This window comes from Micromys minutus (assembly GCF_963924665.1).
Source record: "Micromys minutus genome assembly, chromosome: 5".
Taxonomy (NCBI): domain Eukaryota; kingdom Metazoa; phylum Chordata; class Mammalia; order Rodentia; family Muridae; genus Micromys; species Micromys minutus.
In genome coordinates, this window is record NC_137974.1 from 3,071,710 (window position 1) to 3,081,506 (window position 9,797).

Consider the following 9,797-nt stretch of genomic DNA (forward strand, 5'->3'; position numbering starts at 1 on the left):
TTCCTTGTAGGGTCTTTGTGTGGTTTAGGAATGAGACTTATTGTGGCTTTAAAGAATGAGTTGGGTAGTATTATATCTGACTCTATTTTGTGGAATACTTTGGAGAGTATTGGTATTAGGTCATCAATAAATGTCTGATAGAATTCTGCACTGAACCCATCTGGTCCTGGGATTTTTTGTTTGGGAGACTTTTGATGACTGCTTCTATTTCTTTAGGTGTTATGGGATTGTTTAGATGGTTTATCTGATCCTGATTTAACTTTGGTATCTGGTATCTATCTAGAAATTTATCTATTTCCTCCAGATTTTACAGTTTTGTTGAGTATAGGCTTTTGTAGTAGGATCTGATGATTTCTTGAATTTCATAAGTTTCAGCTGTTATGTCTCCATTTTCTCTTCTGATTTTGTTAATTTGGATACTCTCTCTCTCTGCCCTCTAGTTAGTCTGACTAAGCCTTTATCAATCTTGTTGATTTTCTCAAAGAACCATCTCCTGGTTTTGCTGATTCTTTGTATGGTTCCTTTTGTTTCTACTTGGTTGATTTCTGCTTTGAGTTTGATTATCTCCTCTCATCTATTTCTCTTGAGTGTACCTGCTTCTTTTTGTTCTAGAGATTTCAGCTGTGCTGTCAAGTTGCTATTATATGCTCTCTCCAGTTTGTTTGTTTGTTTGTTTGTTTGTTTGGAGGAATACAGAACTATGAGTTATCTTCTTAGTACTACTTTCATTGCATCCCATAGGTTTGGGTATGTTGTGCTTTTATTTTCATTAAATTCTAGAAAATTCTTAATTTTTTCTTTATTTCTTCTTTGACCATGATATCATTGAGTAGACCATTGTTCAGCTTCCATGTATATGTGGGCTTGTTGTTGTCTTTGTTGTTATTAAAGATCAGCCTTAGTTCATGGTGATCTGATAGGGTGCATGGGAGTATTTCAATCTTCTTATATCTATTGAGGCTTGTTTTATGACCAACTAAATGGTCAATTTTGGAAAAGGTGCTGTGAGGTGCTGAGAAGAAGGTATATTCTTTTGTTTTAGGATGGAATCTTCTGTAGATGTCTGTTAATTCCAATTGGTTTATAACCTCTGCTAGCTTCACTGTGTCTCTATTCAGTTTCTGCTTCCATGATCTGACCATTGATGAGAGTGGGGTGTTGAAGTCTCCCACTATTATTGTGTGTGGTGTAATGTATGTTTTGAGCTTTACTAGGGTTTCTCTTATGAATATGGGTGCTCTTATATTTGGGGAATATATGTTTAGGATTGAGAATTCATCCTGATTAAATTTCTCCAGTAATGAGTAAAAAGTGTTCTTCCTTATCTTTTTTGATAACTTTTGGTTAAAAATCTAGTTTATTCAATATTAGAATGACTACTCCAGTTTGATTCTTGGGGCCGTTTGCTTGGAATTTTTTTTTCCCAGCCTTTTACTCTAAGGTAGTGCCTGTCTTTGTCTCTGAGATGAGTTTCCTTTATGCCTCAAAATGTTGGGTCCTGTTCATGTATCCAGTCTGATAGTCTGTGTCTCTTTACTGGGGAATTGAGTCTATTTATGCTAACAGATATTAAGGAATAGTGATTGTTGTTTTCTGCTATTTTTGCTGCTAGAGGTAGAATTATGTCTATATGTCTTTCTTCTTTTGGCTTTCTTTCTTTTTCTTTTTCTTTTTCCTTTTTTTTTTCTTTTTCTTTTTTTGCTGTTTCTAGGGTGTAGTTTCCCTCCTTGTATTGGGTTTTCCATCTATTATTCTTTGTAGGCCTGGATTTGTGTTCAGATATTGTGTAAATTTAGTTTTATCCTGGAATATCTTTGTCTCTCCATTTATGGTAATTGTGAGCTTTGCTAGATATAGTAACCTGGGCTGACATTTCTGGTCACTTAGAGTCTGTATGATGTCTGTCCAGGATATTCTAGCTTTCATAGTCTCTGTTGAGAAGTCTGGTGTAATTCTGATTGTTCTGCCTTTATATGTTACATGACTTTTTTCCCTTACTACTTTTAGTATTCTGTCTTTGTTTTGAACACTTGGTGTTTTGACTATTATATGTTGGGAAGAATTTCTTTTCTGGTCCAATCTATCTGGAGTTCTATAGGCTTCATTTATGCTCATGGTCATCTCATTCTTAAGGGTAGGGAAGTTTTCTTCTATGATTTTGTTTAAGATATTTACTGTGCCTTTTAGTTAATATTCTTTGCCCTCTTCTATTCCTATTATCCTTAGGTTTGGTCTTCTCATTGTGTCCTGGATCTCCTGGGCATTTTGGGTTGGGAGCTTTTTGGTTTTTGCATCTTCTCTGACTGTTTTGTCTGTTTTCTATGTTGTCTTTGGCTCCTGAGATTCTCTCTTCCATCTCCTGTAGTCTGTCAATGACGCTTGTATCTGTGACTTCTGATTTCTTTTTTAGGTTTTCTATCTCCAGTGTTGTCTCTTTTTGTGTTTTCTTTATTGTTTCTATTTCCATTTTCAATTCCTTCTCCTGTTTGGTTGTGTTTCCCTGTAGTTCTTTGAGTGAGTTTTGTGTTTTCTCTTTAAGAGCTTCTATTTGTTTATGTGTGTTCTCCTGTAATTCTTTAAGGGAGTTATTCATGTGCTTCTGCAAGATCTCCATCATCATCGTGAAGTATGATTTCAAGTCTGAGTCTTGTTTTTCTGGAGTGTTTGGCAATCCACTACTTGCTGTGGTGGGAGAGCTGGGTTCTGGTGTTGCCATATTGTCTTGGTTTCCATTGCTTAAGTTATTTTGCTTTCCTCTTGACATCTTGTTATCTGTGATTATATGTGGTCTTGTTATCAGTGACTGGCACCTGTCTCTCCCATGGATCTGAGGGCCCATGGGCTCAGGAAGAAAATTGCTTCTGAGTGTTTGGCTTTTTGTGGACAAGCAGTGAGTTCTGGTGGCAGCTACTCAGTTCTGACTTTGCGGGCACAGATGTGGGAGCTCTTGTTAGGCTGTTCTGGGAGCTCAGCCCTCTGCCCACAGGTCCTGAGTCCTACTGGCTGGGACCTGGCTCTTTCTCTAGGTCAAAAAGGACCCTTTTCCAGAGAGCACAACTTCTCTGCTCTCTGAGAACTTCTAGTGTGCCCTCTTTGGGCCTATGTATCAGGCTCACCTCTGGTCCAGGTGCAAAAGCACCTGTGAAGCTGATCTTTGAGCACTGCCTTTCTGGGCAGAACCTGATTCCCTCTGACAGAGGCCAGGCCCTTATTGTGGGCTGGAAAGGAACCTTTTCCACAAACACTTCCAAGCACTCTCTGTGTTCTGGGTACTCATGGCACAACCTCATGAGGCCTGTGCCCCAGGTTCTTTGCTGGTCCAGGTGGAAAAAAGCCTGGGCATTTGGTCCGCAAGCACAGCCTTTCTGGCGCTTACATGTATCTCCACATGTATGCAGTACTTGTGGAATCCAGAAGAGGTCAGTGGATCCTCTAGAACCAGAGCTCCAGCTAGCTGTGAGTTGCCACGTAGACGCTGGGTACTGGACCCAGATCATGTATGAGCAGCCTGTGATCTTAACCACTGTGCCACCTTCCCTGTCCTTTAACTGATTATTCAATAAAATTGCTACAGGAATTTTAGGTTTACAGAAACCTCAAGCAGAAAGGACACAATGTTTGTATAGTTATATTCTCTCCCCTTTCTTTTCTGTGTATGTTATTGTTAGCATGTCATATCATGTGGCACAACAATGCATTGTAATATAATCAGTACAGTGATGTACTGATGCAATTGTTATTGTTAATGTCTATAGCTGATATTAGTCTGTGTACTATACAGTTCTGTGGGGTTTGGAATATAGGTAACAGCATCTGTCCTTTGTTAGAAGAGCATGTAAAAAAAATGGGTTTCTTGCCCTAAAAATGTCCTATACACTACTTACCTGCTTCTTTCCCTCTCCAACTCCCATCAAACCCTTAGCAACCTTAGCTCATTTTATTCTTGTCTTTTCAGACTGTCATGTAGTTAGAATCATCCCATAGTACCTGTCTTTACACACTGACTGACTCTTACTTTCAACATGATCTAAGTTTTCCCCAAACCGTTTTATGACATGATAGCTCATTTCCTTTCATCAATAAATATTTCATTGTTTGGATATACTACAACTTGTGTATAAATTCACCCATTTAAAAGCATCTGGATTGCTTGTAATGTAAACATTCATGAATGAAAAACTATGTAGCCAGGAAAAAAGTTATCTCTCCTTTAGGTCATTGACTTATCTGCAAAGTACAATAAAAGATGAAGTAAAAAAGAAAAAGTTGCTCCTCAACTTAAGACATATTATATCCAAACATGCTTTGAGTTGAAACATAAGTTGGAAATGTGATGGTGCAGCAGCTATTTGGAATCGGGCGAAGGCCTGAGGGTTTGAAAAAGAAAGACATGACTTGGGTCATTCACGTAATGAGAATGCCATTTACTCTGTGAACCCAGCTCTCAAGATTCACAACACAAAGCCATGTGCAAACTCCTAGGTGCTTGGTGCTCCCACGGACACCTCCTGGGTCGAGCCTGTAACCCGTGACAGTGTAAGCAGGAACACAGGTGTGAGTCATTGGCTTGTGACTAGGCAGATCTGAACTTCAAAGTCTAAGCCTATAAGCAGGCAGTTCAGCTAACCCTTGTGGGGGGGGGTGGGCATCGCTCCCAGCAGAAATGTATTTAACATCAATATTACCACTAAGCCCAGCCTGCCTTAAACATGCTTAGAACACTTATATTAGCCTGCAGTTGGACAGTGTCGGCTAACACAGCCTATTTTATGATGGCGTGAATCTCTCATGCAACCTTATTGGATACTGTAATAAAAGGGGAAAATGGGAGGGCCGTAAAGATTTTTCATCATTAATGTGCACCATTGAAAGTGCCTTGAGCATGCAGAATGTTTAAAACCTCGAGTTCAAACATGATGTCATGGGAATGGGTCAGCTATTTCTGACTGGGAGCCATGCCGCATGTGCCTTACCTGGGAAAGACCAGAACTCAAACTATGGTTACAACTAAATGTAACAAGCACTCAGAAGTCTCCTTTACTGCAAGTGTCTGCACACCCCCTGAGCCTGCAGATGTCCAGTGCTTAATTTAAAGCAAGGTAAAAACTTCAGCTCTGACTTCAGTTCTCAGTCTCCATTTTCACTGAAGCTGTGGGTCAGACTCCTATTCAGTTCTGCACATAGACATGCTAATCACTTAAACAGTGTTCACCTAGGGCTGGAGAGATGGCTCAGCAGGTGAAAGTGCTTGCTGCACAGGCTTGCTGAGCAGAGCTAGGATCTCCAGAACCCACATTAAAGCCAGACACAGTAATACAACTGTCTGTAGTGCCAGCAAGCTTATGGGAGGTGGAGACAGGAGAATTCCTAGAACCTAGAGAGCAAGCTGTCTTATGGATTGGAGAAGATATCCTGTCTCTCACACGGTGTGAAAAAGCAGGAATTGAAACCCTGAGATAGACTCTTAAATTCCACATGTGTACAGTTAGTTATATATGCACCTTTGCCTACACATGCATGAACATGCATGCACACGGACACACGGACACACACACACACACAGGAGTGTCTATCTAAAACAGACAATCTTCCCCTTTAAGACTCAATACATTAAAATAAGAGTAACTAAGAATTCTCATGGTTTATACAGACACTAATTAACAGATTATTAACTACCTGCTTTTATCATGTATTATTTCTGACCACTGGAACAACACTTAGGAGCCTCCATTAATTCAGGCCCGAGGAGGATGCAGTCACCGCCTCAGCTGCCTGGACCCACCCCACCTGTCCTCTGCCCTGCTCTTGAGCCTGTTCTCAGCTTGACTCAAGTGTCACTGCAGCAGGCACTGCAGGTCATCATCTCACCTGGTGTCAGCTGAACCTGGAAGACTCGTTAACTAGACTACGGCTGAGTCAGACCGTTTGACTCTGTGTGCTTTGTATTATCTTTCTCCTCTATAATTCCATGGATATTCCCAAGGCTATGAAATTCTTAGGCAAATTGATGGAACTAGAAAATATCATCCTGAGTGAGGGAACCCAGTCACAAAAGAACACACGTGGTATGCACTCACTGATAAGTGGATATTAGACAAAATGCTCAGATTGCCCAAGATACAATTCACAGACCACATGAAGCTCAAGAAGAAGGAAGACCAAAGTGTGGATGCTTCAGTCCTTCTTAGAAGGGAGAGCAAAATCCTCATGGGAAGAAATACGAAGACAAAGTGTGGAGCAGAGACTAAAAGAAAGGCCATCCAGAGACTGCCCAACCTGGACATCCATCCCATATATAGTCACCAAACCCAGACACTGTCTTCCAGAATCCTACCTACAGACCTGCAGTAAATGCCTTTCTAACCCGTTCTCCCATCATCCATAGATTTTATCCTTTAAATTTTTGAGGCTACTGACTTCAGTGTGACCACATGTCTTCTACTCTTAGCTCCTTAATTAAAGCCCTCCCAAAGTGAGAGAGAACATCTCCACCCAACTTAAAAATGCTCTACTTTTCCATCTCTAAGGACACATCTCACATTCTGAGTCAGAGCACGCTAAGTAAATGAAGGGCAGTGTTTTGCCTGCACACAGGGCTTCACATGGTGGAAAAACAGGGTAAAAAAACAAAGAGACGGTAAAATCCGAGGCTTACATACCTTTTAACATGTGGCAATGTGACAAAACAAAAGGAGGAGTTTGGCTTCTGGGGGCAGTAAATTGTGGAAAGGCAAACATGTCTGGCAAACATAATTGAAGGTGAGTATTACTTTAGTGAAGTCTTTCTGCAGACCTGTCTGGGTACCAATTCTCTGTCTCCTGGGATAAGGGTTTCTCTCCCTGTCCTGGCACAAGAGGAGTAGAGAAGGAAGTTATCTACAGGAAGCAAAGCCTGGCCTGCTTGCTCCATCCCCTTTAGTTGAGAGGGACCCTATGTCAAGACCCCACTTGGGGGGTGGTGTATTCATTAGACCTTTGTGTGAAATGTCTCACCTGGCCATGTTTTTCACTCATTTGACTAAGTACCTGGAGGCACAATTTTTCCATCATATGCTAAGACTGTGTTTAACTTTGCCATAGTATAATCTTTTCACATGCTAGAAGTAAAGGAACGAGGCACATCTTCAAGATAAGAACATTGGAAATGGCCTTTATCCCGTTGTTACTTGGCTTTCATCCATTAGCGAGGCTCATGTCCCTCATGAAGAACCCTCTAGATTCTTTGAAAAAGTCTGTATCAAGAAGACCTGGGTAAACAGAACCAAATGCTTCCACAGAGCTCTGTGGGGCAAAGGTGGGTAGAGTTGGTGTTGCACCTATGGTTAAAACTACATAATTACTACATTACAGTCTTTTTCTTACTTCAATGGACACCATGAGGGGACAGGTATGCTCTTCCAAAGAAACTAGGAAAACTGCAAAAGTACAAATGAATTTCTGACAAGTCTTGAAATGACTTTCAAGAGTCAATGACAATCTGCCATAGTCATTAGGCATGAGATGAAAATAACCTTTACTTGCCACTCTCTGATGACTTTAGTCATTCATGTGATTTAATGGTCTCAGGGGTATTTGCACTTTAAATGGGGATTCCATAAGCTGACACAGAGGAATTAGCATCAAGACAATTTTTAATCAATCCAAAGATACACACACACACACACACACACACACACACACACACACACACACACACCTACCTTCTATAGAAAATACCAGCCTCCCCATAATACAGAAAGTGCCAAACTTCCCATGACATAGCCCAATACTTCCAAGGATTGTCCTCAGAATTCATGCTCTGGATTGGAAGGACCAACATAGTAAAAAAATGGCCATCTTGCTAAAAGCAATCTACAGATTAAATGCAATCCCAATAAAAATTCCAACTAAATTCTTCATAGAGTTGGAAAGAGAAATTTGTAAATTCATTTGGAATAACAGAGAAAAACAGGATAGCAAACTATTCCCAACAAAAAAAGAATTTCTGGGGGAAATCACATTCCTGACCTCAAGTTGTATTACAGATCAATCATGTCAAATAACCCAAAGGTATTGATAGAGGCAGGTAGATCAGTGGAATAGTATTGAAGACCCAGAAATGAACCTATATACCTGTGGCAACTTGATCTTTGACAAAGGAGCTAAAAACATTCAATGGAAAAAGAACAGCCTCTTCAACAAATGGTGCTAGTTCAACATTGAGAAGAATGCAGAAGAATGCAAATTGATCCTTTCTTATCTCCTTGTACAAAGCTCAAGTCCAAGTGGATCAAAGACCTCCACATAAAACCAGGTACACTAAAACTAATAGAACAGAAAGTGGGGAAGAGCTTAAAACACATAGGCACAGGGGGAATTTTCTTGAACAGAACACCAATGGCTTATGCTCCAAGAATTCATAAAATTGCAAAGCTTCTGTAGGGCAAAGGACACTGTCAAAATGACAAAAAGGCAACCAAGAGATTGGGAAAAGATCTTTACCAATCCTACATCTGATAGATGGCTAGTATCCAATATATAAAAAGAACTCAAGAAGTTAGACTCCAGAGAATCAAATAATCCTTAAAAAATGGGGTACAGAGCTAAACAAAAAATTCTCAACTGAGGAATACCAAATGGTCGAGAAGCACCTAAAGAAATGTTCAACCTCCCTAGTCATTAGGGAAATGTAAATCAAAACAACCCTGAGATTCCACCTTACACCAGTCAGAATATCTAAGATTAAAAACTTAGGTGACAGTAGATGCTGGCAAGGATGTGGAGAAAAAGGAACACTCCTTTACTGTTGGTGGGATTGCAAGCTGGTACAACCAAGCTGGTACATTTACACAATGGAGTACTTATTCAGCTATTAGAAACAATGACTTCATGAAATTCGTAGGCAAATGGATGGAACTCAAACCTATCATCCTGAGTGAGGTATCCTAGTCACAAAGAACACACATGGTATGCACTCACTGATAAACTGATCCTAGCATCCCAGAGCTCTGAATACCCAAGAAACAATTCACAGACCTTATGAAGCTCTAAAAGAAGGAAGGCCAGAATGTGAATGCCTCAGTTGATCTTAGAAGGGAGAACAAAATACTCACAAGAGGAAATACAGGGACAAATAGAGGAGCAGGGATTGAAGAAAAGATCATCCAGAGACTGCCTCACCGGGGGATCCATCACATATGCAGCCACCAAACCCAAGCACTATTGCTATGCCAAGATGTGTTTTACTGGCAGGAACCTGATATGCATGCCTCCTGATACAAGAGGATACATATACAGTTGAGGATCCTTGCAGCTAACCATCAGACAGAATAGGGGGTCCCCAATAAAGGAGCTAGAGAAAGGACTGAAGGAGCTGAAAGGGTTTGCAACCTCATGGGAAGAAGAACATTATCAACCAACCAAACCCTCCAAAGTTTCCAGGGACTAAAACACCATCCAATGAGCACACATGGAGAGACTCATGGTTCCAATTGCACATGTAGCAAAGAATGGCATTTACAGGATTCCCTGTAAAAACCTACTAAAGCCACTTCAAACCAGTGGCTCCTGAATGTGTTGTCTCATGCCCAAAATAATAAAGAAACTTGTACAGAGAAATGTATTTATTAATAAAGCTAAGCAGGACCTCTCTGCTATAGAGAAAGCTGCATCTTCTCCTGCAGTGCCAGCCGCATCCCTTAGACATGATAGTAAGGATCAGTGTGAACAAATTTGGCCATATTGAGAATCCGGTTACCAGGGCTCCCGGCTTATCTGGTAGAGTGGAGATTGTTGGCATCAATGACCCTTTCATTGAG